The sequence below is a fragment of the Palaemon carinicauda genome, chromosome 30 (genome assembly GCF_036898095.1).
Source record: "Palaemon carinicauda isolate YSFRI2023 chromosome 30, ASM3689809v2, whole genome shotgun sequence".
NCBI classification, from domain to species: domain Eukaryota; kingdom Metazoa; phylum Arthropoda; class Malacostraca; order Decapoda; family Palaemonidae; genus Palaemon; species Palaemon carinicauda.
This window is the reverse complement of record NC_090754.1, coordinates 93,398,214-93,416,913: the sequence shown is the minus strand read 5'-3', so window position 1 is coordinate 93,416,913 and position 18,700 is coordinate 93,398,214. Positions and strand designations below refer to the sequence as shown.

The window sequence follows — 18,700 nt, the reverse complement described above, 5'->3', positions numbered from 1 at the left end:
TCAAAAGCTATAAATATGGAGCAAGCACTTGAAGATCATGGCATTAGATAAGCATGGAAAGACAGAATTTCTATGAATGGTAGAAGGAAAACAGGGTACACTGATAGCGGCCTGCAGAAGCTTGTGTGTGTGAGTGGAACTAACAGTGTGGCTTGTCTTTAACATAGGAACTTTAGTACAAAACCTATTGTTCTTAAGATTTACCTAATACCTTCCCTCACCATGGGATTGGGGACCTAACAAAGTATTATTCTATTCTTAGGAGGCACAAGCGAGGTGAGGTCAGCTATATTGAGGCTTGCGGAGCTGTTTTCCCCAAAGGGGAAAAGGTGAAAGGAAGGAAGGGTCCAGTTATTCTTACTCATTCACCACAGACTAACCCGGGTAACCTCAGCCCTCTGCTACTTGTCCATCACGGAGCCTGAGGTGTATAAACCATTTGTTGTGCGACCACCGCACGTCCAATGGAAAAGGTCTGAATGTTCCTGTGGAGTCTAGATTGAGAGCAAACACAATAGCCTTCCGATTATGGAGGGAAAGGAAATCCTTGTGGGGAGAGCGCTGGCGTGCAGGAGATTGTTGGTGCGCAGGAGAGCGCTGGCACGTAAGAGAGCACTGGCGCGCAGGAGAGTGCTGGCGCGTAGGAGAGCGCTGGCATGCAGGAGATCGTAGGGCAAGCAGGAGACCGCGGGTGCACACTGAGGTTCGGTGAGCTCTGTTGCCCCGGCGATCGTAGGATGGCTGGTGAGTAGGCAAACGTGGTTCTCTGTGGCGAGGTTGCACTGGTAGGTCGGCAGGTCAGCTGGTAGGACGTTCAGGAACTGCGATGTGCCCTTTGGAAGGGTGAACATCCACCGATGGAGATCGCGAACGATCCACAGAAGAGTCCAGAACTAGCTGCAGCGTCATCAGGAGAAGGTCCAGAAACAGATGACGCCCATGAGGGCCGGTGGACCAGGAGAACAACCTCACACATAGGGAGGAAAACTCTCCCTTGGAAGGGAAAGTTGTCCAAGCCCTGGAGGTGAACCTCCTGGTAGCGGTCTAAGATGATCTGACAAGAGCGCTACCTCAGGAAGTGCAGCCGGAGCTAGTTCCTCGAAGATGAAGTGCTGATCAGGTGTTGCCCCGGGGATACTTTTAAAAGAAGAGATTACGCCCATGATGACGTCCTCTGAGGGACGGCAGTGACAGCAGATTCCTCAGGCATGAACAGGACAGCTCTGCTTCGTCGGCACTCTTAGTCGAACGAAGAAAACTGCATCGCTAACTGAGGAAAAATGAAATAAATTATGTAACAGAAAATTCCCTCGGGAGGAACACCTCGGCCGTGACGGGAAGGGAGACCACCGAGGGAACAAACATAAAATAAGTACTGCACCCTCCCTTCCCCAGTCGACATCGACAGCAGAAGGGGAGCGGAGAGGAACTGTAATAAAACATGAATTACAATTATTTAAATCAGCTAAAAATATTCACTAATAGGAAGAACCATTGATCCTCCAAAGGGAAGTGTTCCCCACAGACAAGAAGCTGAAAAGTTAAATTACAAACAATTATAATTTCACTTAAATAATTGAGAAAAAAATCGGAAGCGCAACCTAACCCGCGAACGGGAAAGGTGCTCCCCCTGTTAGTACACTGTCGGAGGCCCATGAAAGGTGAACGGCCTTGAGAAGAGAAAGACCGTAGTCAATCTCTGAGAGGCCACACTCCCTTCGCTCAGTAATCCATATGTTTCCTATAGGAAGAGGGAAAGGCGAAGACAACAGTTGAACGAGGAGGGTCCAAACGATGACGATTCCCCTGCGGAGGCAGCCGAGTCAACGGTAGGTTATCCGCTGAAGGGAAGGCCGAGGGACAAGGGGGGGGGGGGGGGGGAGAGGTCAGAAGGGAAGGTTCCCCGACCTATACGTATCACAAGCACAACACAAACACTGAAAAGGAAACTTACAACATTTCTGAATACATACTGTATACATAAACATTAAGAATGTTTTCATATATATATAAGAAAATCAAAAATTTTAAGTTATTTTTATTTTTCCTAACATACTTACCGAGAACTACTTTCTTAGGAGTTACCTGTAATCTCCTCTCTACCGACCAGAGTTTTGTGTCGTACTGTATACCCTATACCCGTTTTCTATGGAGGGCTAACCCGGGAGTGAGAGAACGTGCCCCGAGGGTAGCCTTTGAGCTAGGTCGAGGTCTGCTTGGGTCCCGTGAGTCAGTAAGTTCCTCAGATGTTGCAAAAAGTCCCTGCAAGGGCAGAAAGGCACTCGGGGAAGGTAGGGAGGGCCATTACCCGAAAGTAGTTCTCGGTAAGTATGTTAGGAAAAATAAAAATTACTTAAAATTTTTTATTTGTTCCAACAAAAATACTTACCTCGAACTACTTTCTTAAGAGACTTACACTTTAGGAGGTGGGAGTGACTTCCTGACCTTCAGACCCAGCAAGCGGATGCCAAGAAGCCTAGATATGAAATAGGTTCTAAAAAAAAAACAAACTGGGAAAACGGACGGTAGGGTAAACTACACAAAGAGCTCACGTTAGTGTCTAAGTACTCACCCTTTGAAAAATTCTTCTGATGCTGAGTCCAGTAACAAAGTTGCAGAGACGTGTTCTTCAATGGTTACATAAGTGTGATTATCTCCGATAGGGATAGGAAACGGGGATTAAGGTGAAAAGGAACAAACCTGTGTCTCCTGGTTTTGCTATCCACGATTGTGCCTGGGGCTTCACCATTAAATCACTTGGAGCGCGGAGATGACTGTCCCAATGGAGAACCCGTCTAAGGACCTTCTTGAGTAATCCTTGAGGTAATGGGCAGTAAAGGTCGACTGGTTCAACCAGGTGCCCGCTCGAAGGATCTGGCCCACTGCCATGTTCTTCTCAAAGGCTAAGGAAGTGCTCAGACCTCTGATGTCATGGGGCTTGGGAGTACCTGGCAAGGCTAGTCTCTCCTCCTTGTAAGCCCTGGCAATAACTTGTCTCAACCAAAAGGATATGGTATTCTTCGATACCTGCTTCTTTGTAACACCTGTGGAGACGAAAAGACTCTTGATGCCTGGCCGGAGATGTGCAGTCCTCTCAAGGTATTTTCTAATGGCACGGACAGGGCATAACCTCAAATCCTCAGGATTCCCAGTCCTAGGAATAGCTGGCAGAGAGAACCCCTCGAATTTAGGATCCCAGACTGCTGGGTTCTGGGTTTTCGCCACGAACGAAGGGACGAACTTGAAAGAGATCTCTTTCCACCCCTTCGAATGAGGGACGTCATAAGACAGCCCATGGATCTCACCTACCCTTTTCGCAGAGGCCAAGGCCAACAAAAAGACTGTCTTGAGAGTGAGATCCCTGTCTACAATATCCTTCATTGGTTCGAACGGGGGGCTACTTAACATCTTCAGGACCCTAGCTAAGTCCCACTGAGGCACCCTAACAGTTTGAGGGGGGCAGGACTGTTCAAAACTCCTGACAAGCATAGAGGTGTGTCTAGAGTAGCCCAGGTCGATGCCCTTCAGAAGGAAGACTTGACCTAAGGCTGCTCGTACTCCTTTTATAGCTGGGATTGACATCCCTATCTCGTCCCTGAGATATACTAGAAAGTCTGCGATATCTGGGACCGAGGCTTTGAGGGGTTTTATGCGCTTCGAAGCGCACCACTTCATGAAAGAGGCCCACTTCGCTTGGTAGACCGCTGCCGACGACCTTCTCAGGTATCGCGACATCCTCTTAGCCGTTCCTGACGAATATCATTCCTTCTTCAGGAGGCGCTCGATAGTCTCCAGGCGTGAAGGCGTAGAGACTGTGGGGTGTCGTGGAACCTGAGAAAGTGTGGCTGTTGTAGAAGATCTGACCTGTCGGGGAGTGGCCACGGAGGATGGCTCGTCAGGTCTTTTAGGTCTGCGAACCACTCTCTCTCCGGCCACCACGGCGCTACCAAAGTCATCCTTAAGTTCCGGGCAGCCCTTACTCTGTTGAGCACTTGCCTGATCAACGTGAAGGGGGAAAAAGCGTACACGTCTAGGTTGTCCCACTTGTGCTGAAAGGCATCCTCCAAGGCTGGCTTTGGGTCTGGGACAGGAGAACAATACACGGGGAGTTGTGCGTTCAGCTTGGTTGCAAAGAGGTCCATCACCGGGGAACCCCACCGTTGAATGATGAGCCTGGTTACGTCTGGGAAGAGGGACCATTCTGTTCCTACTATCTGACCCATCCTGCTGAGACCGTCGGCTAGGACGTTCTTTTTCCCGGGGATGAACCTTGCCAATAACACTATCTATCTGGTTCGCTTCCGCCCAATCTAGGATCTCTAGGGCGAGATCGCACAACTCCCTTGATTTTAAGTCTCCCTGCTTCTTTATGTACGCTACCACTGTGGCGTTGTTGCACATCAACGCCACAGTGTTTCCCCTTAGTAGATCGATGAAGTGCAGGCAAGCTTTCTGGACTGCCTTCAACTCTAGGACATTGATGTGTAGGCCTTTCTCCCCGTCCATCCAGGTTCCTCTCGCCGTCCCGTTGAGGAGATGGGCTCCCCATCCCTGGTTGGAGGCGTCTGTGGAGCAACTCGGGAGGTTCGGTCGCGAAGGGCATCCCCTTGAGCGAGTTCGACCGGCAATGCCACCATTCCAGGGAGGGTATTGTGTTTGGTAGGACTGGAATAAATTTCTGGGGGGAGTCCAGTTGGTTCCAGAAGTTCTTCAGGTTCCATTGGACGGCCCTGAGTCTGAGTCTCCCCTGGGGAACCAGTTTCTCCATCGACACCAGATGACCTATTAGCCTTTGCCAGTCCTTCGCCCTCCTGGGTTGCCCCGACAGGAAAGGAAGAAGGATCTTAAGATTGCTTACCCGCTCCTCTGACGGAAAAGCTTTCACTAGTAGGGAATCCAGTGTCATCCCCAAATAGGTCATTCTGGTGGAGGGAGATAGGTTCGATTTTTCTGGGTTGATCATGATACCCAGACCCTTGCAAAACTGGAGAAGTTTTATACCCTGCTCCTTCAAAACGTCCTCAGAGGAGGAAAGAAGCAACCAGTCGTCCAGGTACCGGATGAGGCGAATGCCCCGCTCGTGAGCCCACACCAAGACTGTCGTGAAGACTCTCGTGAATACCTGGGGAGCTGTCGACAACCCGAAGCAGAGGGTCTTGAATTGCAGGATCTGGGTACCCCATTTCACCCGGAGAAACTTCCGACTTGAGGGATGGACCGGGATTTGGAAGTATGCGTCCTTGAGGTCTATGGTCATCATGTAGTCTTTCTCCCTCAAGGACAGCAAGACTGACTTCGGAGTGTCCATTTTGAAATCTGTCTTTCGCACAAACTTGTTGAGAGCTGACAGGTCTATCACCGGTCTCCACCCCCCCGTCGCCTTTTCTACCAGGAACAGGCGGCTGTAGAAACCTGGCCCTGGGTGCAGGATCTCCTTCATGGCGCCCTTTTCCAACATCGTGGACACCTCTTCTTGAAGAGCCGCCCTCTTCAACGGGTCCTTGGGTGCCAGCCACTCCGACAGGCTGGCCGGAATTAAAGGCGGGGGTTCCGTCAAGAACGGTAGCCTGTACCCCTCCTTCAGTACGGATACTGTCCAGGGCTCTGCTCCGTGAGCCTTCCATGCTTGCCAATGTAGTCTGAGGCATCCCCCAACCTGAGGCTTGGGCAGGAGTAGGGGGCCTCCCACTCTACCTCCTCCTGGAGGAGCGGCCTGAACGGCCTCTCCTGGAGGCAGAATACCCTGTTCTAAACGAGGCCGACGCTGCTGGAGCTCCTTTACGGGGGGGCTGAGGCGCTGAAGCCCACGAGGAAGAAGGGGCTTCTCTCCTCGTCAGGTTAGGCGGGGCCTGAGAAATAAAGGGACCGTCTGAGGCTGACCTCTTGTAGGGGGGCCTCCTTACCGGTTGAGGCCTGGGAGCGTTCACTTCTTTTCTTTTAGCCACCTTTTCCATTATCTCCTCTAGCTCTTTCAAGGGGAACAAGGAGTCACCCCACACAGGAAGGCTCCTCATGGCCCTCGCCTCCCTGTCTGGGACCTTCCGGGAAAGCTTCGCCAGAATAGTGTCCCTTTTGCGAAGAACCCAATTCGCTGACAGGGCAAGGGACAGATACGTGAGGAACTTCAGGGTCTTGCCCCCGGAGATGATAAGCTCCCTCAGGAGGCTTTGCTGTTCCGGGTCCGTCAAGTCATATGTGGCTTGAACACCTACCAGTGTGGAAGCCCACCAGTCCAACCAAGAGGAGACGTGAACTAAGTCTTTCGACATCTCCTCCATCATCGCAGCCTCTGACTGCGTAAAACAAATCGGGGCTGAAGAGGCTCTGTCCTCCGTGGCACCCTGTCCCAGAACGTCGAGGGCAGGCTCCACCTTGCAGGCTCCCGGTCGTTGTCCCTCTGGCACATAAACCCTGCTCTGTCTCTTGAGCCCTTGGAGCAACTTCGAAGAGCTCTGCGTTTTGGGAGCTTCGGCATTGCCTGCCACAACTCTATCGACATGAGCCCGTCCCAGGACGAGATCTTGGGCCACAGGTAGGGCCAGGGAGGTTTTCTGTTGGACGGGTGCCTGCATCAAGCGGGTCAGGCTGGACCTCCAGTAGTCCTCATCGGTTGTAACCGGTTCTTCAATTCTACGATGCCTTCGAATCAGGCCTATAACCTTCCGATAGGCCGAGTCCTCGGTCGGGGAACCTTCTCTACCGTCAGCAGAACCTTCGGCCTGATCCCGAGGAGCCGGGTCACCGGGCACTCCCACCGGGCGCTTCGGTTCTGGAACAACAGGCACTCCCCTGCGGTGGTACCGGTCTTCCCCGGCGGAAACCTCCGCACCAGGTTCGGGGGTCAGAACTGGCATCGCCGTGCCGGCGAGGACTACCGTTCGTGTATTCTCTCTGGGGGACAAGGACGCGGATCCCGTGGGCTGACCCAACGGAGGGAACCGTTCCTTAAAGTCCGATGGCCGAACCAGCTGTGCTGATTCGGCCAGGCTGCCCATAAGGAAGCACGGTTCCCCCCGCTGGGCGGGGTGAACCGGAAGCTTCGCGGCCTTACGCCTGCCTGAAGCGGCCTTCTCGCATTTCTCCCTGCGAGGGTCATATCTTCATCTGGAGGATGGCCTTCGTGGCGAGAAATCCCTGGATTGCCGGTCCAGGGAACGCTGCAATTCAGACTTACGGGGAACGAAGACCCAATCACCATCGGGGGACCTACTCCTCCTGTATTTCCTCCGTGGAGAGCGGGACCGTCTCCTGCTGAACCTCGAACGGGATCTTGAGCAGGAACGCCTGCTCCTGGACCGCTCCCTCCGGCGCCGATGTCTCCTCCTGGTTTCTTCTTCTGAAGAGAACGAAGCCCCACCATCCGAAGAGCCCGACGAAACTGTACCACCCGCACGACGGGCAGAAGCGGGAGCTACGGAGGGCTTCGCGACTTGCTGCGTACCAGAGGTAGAGGAAGGTTTCTGGAACCGCCGTCAGAGGAGCTGGAAAAGAGGGTTGACGCCCTACACTAGGGAACCAGGTATCCAGGCCCTCTTCCATCCGCATCGGGGACCTACCTGGCGTTTTAGGGAGCTTCCACCCGAAGGACTCACTTACCGTGGAGTCTAACTTACCCTGGGCGTCGCCAGCTGCCGAAGAACCTGAAACACAGGCCCACGAAGCGGGCGAAGAAACAGGCACAACATCACTACACCACAAGGGGTCGTCGGAGGAAACGTGCCCCCCAAGCACAAGGGCAGTCTCCAGAACCACCCGACACAGCACTACCAGGCCCCCCGCTAGCCTGAGAAGTCCCAGCAACCCCCACTTCACACACATTAGACTCCTGGGGAAGAACCCTCGGCTCTTTCCCCGCAACGGACTTACCTCGTCCCCTACTCTGGGTAGGGAAGTCGAGACAGAAGCCCCGTCGGACCGTCCACTGGGTGACGGTAGCGGCGAAGAGATGCTAGATTTCCTGGGCGAACGTTTCGACGACTTCTTTCTTAGTGCCGTAACGCACCCACTGTATCTCACTCCAACTAACACACTCAATGCACGTATCCGATGGCGAGCACATCCTGCCCCTACAGGAAGAGCAAAGGGAGTGAGGGTCTACTTCGGGCTTGGAGAGGAACGCTCCACACGACTTTCCGGCTGTAGGCCCAGGACAACGGCGGATCTGCTCCATAGCACACAACCACAAGGCACAGGAACGAAGGGAATCAAAGGGATAAACTTGGGAAGCACAAGGAAGGATAGTGAACACGCAAGAACACAAGGGATAAGCACAAAGATACCACGCGGTAAACACGTGGGACACACGCGGCGAACACAAAGGGTCGAGAGAGAACGAGAGCGACGTGGTGACACGTCGCGACCAGAGAACTTACTGACGCTAACGACCCAAGCGGACCTTGACCTAGCGCAAAGCTACCCTCGGGGCACGTTCTCTAACGCCCGAGATAGCCCTCCATAGAAAACGGGTTTTAGGGTATCCTACACAACACTCTGGTCGGTAGAGAGGAGATTACAGGTAACTCCTAAGAAAGTAGTTCGAGGTAAGTATTCATGTTGGAACAAATTATAATTAATAAACGAACACACTGTGGGAGGAAAGAATTATGATAAATTACTGTACTTAAAGAGATCTTAAAAAACAGTGGCTAGGGAAGGGGGGCACATTGGTGTAAGGAACTGGAATGATATGCTGTATTCCTAAAAAACTAGAAAAAAAAAAATTATTTGAAAAAAACAGTTAGGAATAATATATCAATTAGAATAATCAAAGGCAAAATTAACATCCCTTTACATCAAGCTTCAGCAACAGGGTAACCAGATAAACAAACAAGAAATTTTTTCCCCAGGTGGGACACTCATAAGTGTTCCTATACAGTACAAGTATAAACAAAGGCACGCCTAACCGTGTATCTATTTGGGCAAGTACCAGTATGCCATTTCAATAGTTCCAGTTTACTATTCATGTTACTTAGGTTTTTTTGGGGGGTATTACACCGTTGTATATTTGTTGTGTAGTGAACGTCGGGTTGTGGTCGGCATTCGGACACTAGGCAGTTCGGGTGCTATCTCTGGCCACAGTCCGCAAACCACTACAGCGTGGTTTGTATTTCAGTTACGGAACAAAGAATAATTTTTAAAAATCTTGGAAATATATACAAGATACACATTTCAACATGATTTACTGTTGCTTGCAACTTGAAAGGGTACAAATTACACTTCAGTATGTGTGACAAATTATTGCACTAATAAAACCATTTCTAAAGGATATCTCAGTACCAAGCTAGGTCCCCTTGCCCCATTAGAATCAATTTTGACTTCGATAGCAATGATACACCTATAAATACCAAGATCTTTTAAACCCCGTTCAAAATTTTTTTCTTAAATGTACCCTCCTCTGATTATATTGCATCTGAGTATGAATTAAAACGTTGTAGAACTTCATTCTATCAAATAAAAGCTGTCTTTAATATATCACACATTTACCCCTTATCAGTACAATAATTTCAGTTAGTTCAATAACTTACCTTTAAATGTTCTACCTCCAGATGATAGTCTTAAGTGCCACAATGATATGCTTCTTGTTGTAGATTGCCTGGCCCTTGTGGCCAAGAACGGGCTCTTGCTACTCGCTCTTCGGAAATTCAGAGTTGATCATCCTGAGTAAAAAATATAAAAGTCATTAGAATAGATCATTTCAATCGGTTTCCCTTTAATGAAACATGCTTCTTAAAGGCATACAAGATAGCTGAAAGGTTCTTGGGAGCAGTGAATTCTGTACCCAGTACAGTAATTGTTAGTTATCATTTCCTAAGAGTATATGACTTTCAAACAGTTAAGATTCTATGACATGATGTTTATTACTTACCTCTAAAGGGTATTTGTACATTCTAGATTAGATGAACTTTTGATTGAATTTTACATTAAGGTCACCTAAGTCTGACACTATTATTACAAGTACCCTGACCTGACAGTTTAATAAGTTGACTCCTTCACAACATGTACCCTGACAAGACAGTTTAAGCTGACTCCTTTATAACTAGTACTCTGACCTGACAATTTAAGCCAACCCCTTTATTACAGATACCCTGACATGATAGTTTAAGCCCACTACTTTATTGCAGGTACTCTGACCTGACAGCTTAAGCTGATACTTTTATCTAAAGTACCATGACCTGATATAGCCTGACCCTTTATCACAGGTACCCTGACCTGACAGTTTAAGCCTGACCCTTTATTGCAAGTACCCTGACCTGACAGTTCAACCTGACTCCTTTATTACATGCACCCTGATGTGCCAGTTTACTCTAAACATACTAGAATATCTATGTATACATCAACCTTTTCTAGTTTCCACAGTGATGTCAAAACTAGAGTGCGGGGAGCAGTCACTCTCCCCCCAGCTCCATCTCCTTGTCGATGTCTCGCAGGAATTTTATACAGGAGAGGGAGTTCCCAGCCCCCTCGTCCCGTCCCTTTTAGTCGCCTCTTACGACACGCAGGGATAACGTTGGCGCTATTCTAATTTTTATATGCCCCCGCGGCCACAGGAAGGAACATAGAGAGTAGAGGTCCCCTTTTTGTTTAGTTTCATTGTTGGTGTCGGCTACCCCCCAAAATTGGGGGAAGTGCCTTGGTATATGGATGGATGGACAGTGATGTCCAGTCTAGCTATTTTCATCGATGGATGAAAATGGACAATTCTACACTTTTAAGTGGCTTCAATAAAATTAATAATTCTCTGATCATTCACTACTAAGGAAAGTTTGAGGTGTCACAACATACAGAAACTCCATGCCCATTGGGAGGAAAATAGTTTCCTTTCCCAAGCTTGCAATATGTAGTTACAATGGGAATACCTCAACTCTTCACTTCAACATACAATGTCTTTTTAACACCACACCCACTATACTGTGACCCTTGTGAATATGTATATCTCTCCATCATAGCAATAACCTTTCAGAAACTCAATATACAGGAGGGTTTGTGATGTACACAAAACATTGTCATGAAATTCGTCTCTCTCTCTTTATGCTAACACTCCGGAATGGTATCAATGAATGTAGGACCTTGACTACAGTATGTTCAAAAGAGGTAGTCTGACTTCCAATGAGGGCATCTGCGCTCAAAATTCTATGTGAAAAGAGATAACTCCATTGAGGAGGATATATTAACTTTATTCAGTTTGAAGATGAAGTTCCAGGCAGAGTGATAGCCTGAATAAAGTTTTTCCTCCTTGAGGTAAAACTTGAGGTAAAATAAGAACACCGCTATTGATGGAATAGTGGCATTGATAGGAGCTACACCCCCAGAGGTATCCTGCCATTTTCTTTGCAACTAGTCTTGAAAAGACCTTCTTTGCGAGCAGTTGCTGGATAACCTCGAGGCGTGAAGATGAAGCGATAGGATCGCTTGATGGAATCACTCAACGTGTGGTTGTCTGAGTATATCAGAAAGTGTGGGGAGCTCCATTAGTGCCTCTGTAAGCAGATGCAGGTTCGGAAACCATTCTGCATGATGCCACAACGGAGCTATTAGGGTCATCAACAGATCTTGTGATGTCCTGACTTTCTTTAAGAGCCTCCTTCATAGGCAAAACAGGGGGAAATGCGTAGACATCTATCCTGTCCCACTGATATTGAAAGGCGTCTTGCCAGAACCCCTGGTTATCCAGTACTGGAGAGCAGTACTCTGAAAGCTTCCAGTTTAGGGACGTTGCATACAAGTTCATTGCCAGCGAACTCCACAAAGTCAAAACTTTGTTATCTCTCTGTTGTTTCAAGGACCATAACGAGACTATTTGAGTCCTCCTACTCAGATTGTCCACCAGCACATTCTTCTTGCCCGAGATGAATCAGGCTGGAAGGGCTACCGAATTAATTTCCGTCCATAAGAGGATTTCCACAGCCAGCTGGCATAAGTGATGTGAAAAGGTACTTCCTTGCTTGTTTATGTGTGACACCAACGTAGTGTTATCGTTCATCAGCACTACAGAGTCTCCTGAAAGTAGCCAATGGAAGTGCATGAGGCCGAGATAGGCTGTCCTCATTTCCAGGAGGATTATGTGGCACCGCTGCTCGGATTCGGATCACCGTAAGGTACCATGGAAGGGAAGGGCTGAGAAGATGACAGCTCGCACCCTTCCTTATGCTCGTCTTCCCTATGGAAGTGAGGACTGTCAAACTGTCATTGCGAACGATCAGCCTGTGAAAGAAAAACAACCCTCCTTTGCAGGGGATCTCGCTGTTCCTCTTGCAAAGTAGACCAACTATAAGGAGAGAGCTAGCGAGGCGAGGGGTGATAAGGAGCGGTTGAGCACACACCCTTCTCACCTTGCACAGGTAGGATGTAGTCTATCTGTGTGCGCTCTTCTACCTACGCCGTGTGCGCAAAGTGCACCAGCAAGGTAGAACTCAACTTTGCTCTGGACGAAGTCTCTTGCGCTCGTGAGTCCAGATGGAAAGACTCACTAACACGAGCAATGCACATAGCAGAGGTAGACGAGCTAACCTTCCCATCTCACTAGGTGGTAGGGTGCGTAACATTGCGCAAGACTCTCCGCTAGAAATTGGTCAAAGCGTTTACTCGCAAGCACGTCTAAGGGAGAAACTCTCCTACTCACCTTATCCCCAACAGGAGAAAAGCGTGCTGTCTTCCTTTACCCTAAGGGAGAGGAAGGGAAGGCAGTTACTGACCGCTTGCGCACAGATAGTGAAGAAGGTTCTCCCTTGCAAGGAGAAACCGAAAGCGCAACCTCACAAGAGCTTGGTCTTGTATAGCGTTACGCTGTACCGTACGGACACAACGACAAGGTAGAGGGATCACAGCAATCCCCTACCACCATCATTGTCCAGCTCCAAAAATCTGTGCTCATAGACTAGAGCGGAGCATGGAAGAATACAACACCCTTCGGTGGAACCCAAGGGGAAGGAGACCACTCAGGAGAAGGCTGTCTCTTCCGCGAGCGGAAGAAACAATCAACCCCTATCGCCACTAACGTTAAATCTCCTCGCATGAGAGGAGCTTCATAAACACAAGCTAGTGAAGGGGATCTTTCCCTCATAAGGGATGATCTCACAATACCTGGATGAAAACGCCTTCCCTCGTAAGGGAAGGATGTCTAACACTTACAGGCAGACCTCCAGACAGCTCACTTCATCTCCCTTCCAGCTGAACGAACTCAGCCAAAATATCAACTCCATGGACCGCATTGAGCATAGCCGAAGCTAGTCCCTGGGTTCCCCCCATAGGGATTCCCTGACAAGTCACTAGGAGTACTTGTAAACAACTACTCATGCCCGCCCGCCAAAGCAGAGCGAACGTTGGGGCCAGCAGAAGCTGAGATCAAGACAGCTGAGAACGCGCGAGATTCTTTCGGTCTTCGACCTACGGAGTCTCGTGGGAGAAGATCGGAATTAACTCCTGAGGAGGATGTCTGCTCCCATTGCACTACCCAATGCAAGACCTCCTGTAACCCTTCCTTGCACGGGGAACCCGTGAACACCAAGGAAGGGCGCAGTAAGAGAACTACATTGTCAGTGAGAGAGACCCCTGCGAATGCAGCCGGCACTAATTATCTAGGGGAAGCAATGGAGGTCCCCAACATGCATGGTTGTCCCAGAGTCACATGTATGCCACTCGTACGAGCCGAGTCATCTAGGAAAAGTCAAGTTAATGGAGATAGAGGGTGAGTTTTCTCATTCTTCGAGGCTGACCTCGAAGGTGAACAATCCCTCTTCGCCTTCTTCCATTGCCTACTAAACCTCAACCACTGGGAGGGCAACCACTCCCAACACACCTGACAAGGATAACCCTAAATACAGGCTAGAGACTGTGAAGATCCGTCTCCCCAGCAGACATGAAGGTGCTGCACCCAGCGCCCTTCCTTAACTGGGCTAACCAGCATACCTAAAGATACTACACACAGTCACACATGAAACCAATTAAAATGTAAATTCTTTTTGCTTTTAGGCAAGTTCCATAATAAGAAATCTTCATTTTAGTTTGTAGCATGGCGAAATAAGAAGTGCCGGTTGTTTACTAGCGCCGGTGTAAGGAATGTGGCGAGTTAACCCCGCTAACTAGCAGAGAGTAGTTACACTTCGCAAAAGTTTCAACAGCTGATTTTCAGCTCGCGCCAAAATAATACTCCTAGGTAAAGTGTGTAAGGTTTGTATAAAGTGGTGGAACAAAGAGCTATTGAACAGCTAATATCGCTAAATAAATCAGCTATACAATAACAAGCACAGGTAGATACATTCCGGAAATGTTTGCATAACCAGTTGTGTGGAAACATTCACCTATATCAACTTCTCCAACTACAAACTTTCAACTCCTTCCTGAGCTCTCCTACTTATCGGGACTTGCTACTATAATTCTTTCTCTCTAACTAAGACTGGAGCCAGTGAGCTCATGGGAAGGTATCCCCTTCCCACAGTCAATTACTCCTTTCTCAAACATCCCATCACCACCCAATACCTATCCCAATATCCTCAAATAAATGTGGCAGAATATCCCCCACCCAACTACCTATCCCAATATATCCTACCTAAACACCTACGGGCTGCAAGATTGCAAAAGTCCGTGTCTGGCCAAGAGGGCCTGGCAATCTTCAACAACAACAACAACAACAACAACTCATATCAGGGTGTTATTCCAATGTTTGCTCACCAAGAGCAAGAGCAGAAAGCCAAAATATCGCAGTTGGTATTATTGAAGGAGAAAACATATCACTCAACTACTGTATTGTAGTTTCTTCATTTTCAACGTAGGGTTGGCTAACCCTATTTTTACCAATCAAAGAGAAAAAAAATGTTAGAAATCTCCACTGAAACTCCTAGCGAATGGTCTTACAGCTGCATGTTTAAACAAAAGAAAATGGTCCAGTTTTCTTTCGTTCCATCGTCATCGACTAACTACATGTAACTACCTCGATGAGAAAGATAGTGTTAATATATGAAAAAAAGCCTCTATGCATATAGTTTTCCAAGAAAACTAAATGGGAGGGAAGAAATTGATAAGAAAATTAAACACGCAATGCCACCATAGGATCTGTAGGAGCTATGCAAACTCGTTACGACAGTATTAGGGAGGAGCTGCGTTCTAATGTTTCTTTACGCTGGGAAGGCAAGTGCTGCACATAAGCACACCTGAATTCTTGTCGTTTTCTCTAGAATAGAGCCAAATGCACTATTACAAGAAATATTACAAATCTAAAGCAAACTGTATTTTTCCAAAAACAACTGAATTCTGAATCCCCGAGTCAAGTCGTTCAAAACATTTTGGAAATCTTAACAGGCAAACCCAGAATTTCTAGTGTAATCTTACAAGGGAGAAATTAATAGGAAAATATCAAATACTCCAAAGAGTTTCTCTCTTGCCTTGCAGCACAATATCTGGCTCTAAAATAATTTTATTTCTATAAACACTTTCTTAACTCAAAATTCTTAAAAGTAATTTGTATTTTTCCAAGCTATAAAAACTGGGTCTTTTAGGTTGGGAGCTGGACAGCTGTTGAATCCCTACCAAAAGGACGATGGTTTGCATTTCGCGGAAGTAAAATTCGCAAACTTTTTGTATTTTTCCTAGTTATAAAATCCCCCAAAGGCCTTTACGATGGGATTCAATGACCATCCAGGTCCTAACCTAAAGGACTTATGTATGTATAACTGGGAGCAATCAGACACAATAACATATTGGTAGTCGGGCCACGGCTTCAACTAACAATTATTATTATTATTATTATTACTATCCAAGCTACAACCCTAGTTGGAAAAGCAAGATGCTATAAGCCCAGGGGCTCCAACAGGGAAAAATAGCCCAGTGAGGAAAGGAAATAAGGAAATAAATAAATGAAGAGAGCAAATTAACAATAAATCATTCTAAAATAAGTAACAACGTCAAAACAGACATGTCATATATAAACTATTAACAACATCAAAAACAAATATGTCATAAATAAACTATAAAAAGACTCATGTCCGCCTGGTCAACAAAAAAGCATTTGCTCCAACTTTGAACTTTTGAAGTTCTACTGATTCAACAACCCGATTAGGAAGATCATTCCACAAGATTGGGAATGGCACTTGGGATACGTCAGCTTGTCCTTTACAAGAGTTATGGCCTCCTACGACACGTTACCTCTATGGTACTGGGACAAGTTGGTGTGTGTCCGCTGTTCTACAAACTACCAGCACAATGAAATGTAAACCAATCTTGCCCAAATTACAAAACAATTTCACACATTAAAAAACCAGGAGCCTTTGTAGGGTGACGGCCAGATCCCCTAGAAAACGGGCCGTCGTTCTACAAACGATTTTGGCGGGAGAAGCTAACTTAAAAAACCCACCTAACCTATGCTAAAAGCCGTATCCTTACCCAGGGGGCTTCGCCCCCTCGGACACCCCCCCCCCCCCCTTACATAACAGTTTCCTTACCTACGAGTACGACTAGAAAAGCCAACTTTAAAAACCCACCTAACCTATGCTAAAAGCCGTGTCCTTACCCAGGGGGGCTGCGCCCCCCCCGGACCCCCCCTTACACAACATATTTAAGATCCGTAGACCATTTCCAAACGTTTTTATTCTATACAAGATAACAGTCGGAGCGATAATAAGCAAATTAGGACGCTTCGCCGTAGCGCTACAAACTACCCAAAAAACAATTGCCTTATTAGTGTGTTTGTAGATCAGTGGACACAGGCCAGTTTTAGCATGGAAGTGGGTCATTTAAATGCCATTTTTAAAAATATCAAAGATATGGTCTCACCTAAAATCCCCCACCTAATATATCGTACATCAGCGGGTCCTTACTACGGAAAATGTACACTACTCAAAAACCCACATTATCTCTGCTTGGAGTGGTTTATGGTGTACCTTCCGTTCTACAAACTACAATATAAAGTAACTTTGAAAACCCTTTTAGTCAAATTGAAATAGATCACTCCATTATTTTAATTCAATTTAATACTGTAGCACAATACTCCTCATGAAGAAATCAAGAAGGGTTTCTGTTGTATTAATAAGTTTTTTTGAACTATTCTGATATAATTAAAGGAAACCTATCCTGGTAAAACAGATGTTTTCTAAATTTCAGACATTATAAAACCCAAGTTATGAATGAAAACCACATTTTGAACAAGAAACGAACACAAGAACACCATCTAGGGTGTGTGTATGATAGGGGCCACCTGTAGGTACCTTTTGTTTCACAACGATTTTAAACATCACAGTTCAACTGATCATTGGTAGTACACGAGTTTAAAACCATAAATGGCTCAGATCTTATTACAAGTGATAATTAAAGAAATAGTTTAGCTCTGACCCATGCCTGGTTCCTTATTGCTCACTCCGCAAAATAAGTTTGCGGCCACTCTACCTCTTTATAGATAGGTGCAAAGCTTCTTGGGTCTTTTCGGTTTTGAGTGCCTATCGAATTTTAATGTTTTTTTTATTCCTTGGGTTTCTTCTTTATTCTAATTCTTTTATTTTCTTCTCTCTTTTTTTCCACATTTGATAGATATATTCTTTTCTTTTCTCTATTCCTTCTTTCTTGAACAGCACGTTTCCTATTATCTTCTTTTCTTCTTCTATTTTTTTCTCTTTTTGCTCTTTCTTGGTAGTAGTAATTTCTGCTCTACCAACCCTTCATCGGCTCTCCAATTTAATGCGATATATTTTGGGTACGGAAGTATAACCTACGTAAGTATGGCCTTGCTTATTTCATGGTTTAATTCATTGAATAATTTCGTTTTCCACTTATTCTACTATATTAAACATAACAGCCATTACCATAAAAATATAATTTATTCATATTTAGCTTTTATTTTTTTCTCGCACTAGCCAAGTGTTTCTGTTTTGATAGGCCTTCACTAGCAAGAGATTTAAATTGGGCCAATTTAAATCTCTTGGTAGTGTAGGTCACGCCTTTGTCCCCCAAAAAAACAATTAAAACTAACGTAGGAATATTAACAAAAGAAATTCTTATCGATTCTAAATTAATGGTGAAATTATAGTTACGGACAGAACACTTTGATCCGAAAAAGAAAGTTCTTCCTGTAGTAAATAATGTGCTTTCACTGAATTTGACCTTCATTACGACAGCAACTAAGCCGAAAACCTATTTGACAGTCTAAGAACGTGGATATTTTTTTTACAAATCTAATGGTTTTTGCTCTGCTGTGTGCTCGCTTTGCTCGCAGAAAAAGAAAATCTTCAAGCTCGTATGTAGTGGCAAGCATTACATGATGAGTTGCGGATGCTAACCCCATTGATTATCATTTCTTGGGTTATTGAGTTTTCATTTGTAGTGAAAATAAGAGTCGAACGGATGTTTATAGAAAACACTTTGTCTTTTAAAAAAGCTCTTCCCGTCCGTAATTACTAGTATAATAAAATAGATGGTAAATTTGTATTGTATTACAGGGTGTGATTTTTAACAGAAATTATATGTTTTCCTATAGTAAATAACGTGATTTAACCGAAGTTGACTTCATTTCAACCGCAATCAAACAGATCAACCAATCCGACTAACTTTAAGTTGACGAATTGGTTGATGTTATTACTGATGAAATGAAGGTGAAAACCGGTTAAATCACGTTATTTCCTTCAGGAAAACATATATTTTCTGTTAAAAGGGTTAAATATTATCACTGTTAACATATATGTATTGTTAAAATATTTAAATATAAGCACTTGTTCAACGG

The 18,700-nt window shown here is 46.2% G+C and overlaps 1 long non-coding RNA gene across 1 annotated transcript in view; it reads right to left on the bottom strand.

Moving 5' to 3' along the window:
- The window catches only part of LOC137623355 (uncharacterized), a 59,608-nt gene extending 42,089 nt beyond the window's left edge, over window positions 1-17,519 (bottom strand). Inside the window, exons 1-2 of the long non-coding RNA XR_011040601.1 lie at window positions 17,196-17,519; window positions 9,525-9,656 (exon numbers count right to left, since the gene is read on the bottom strand). This is a non-coding gene — a long non-coding RNA (uncharacterized lncRNA). The remainder of the gene's footprint in view (window positions 1-9,524; window positions 9,657-17,195) is intronic.
- Window positions 17,520-18,700: the final 1,181 nt, after the last annotated feature.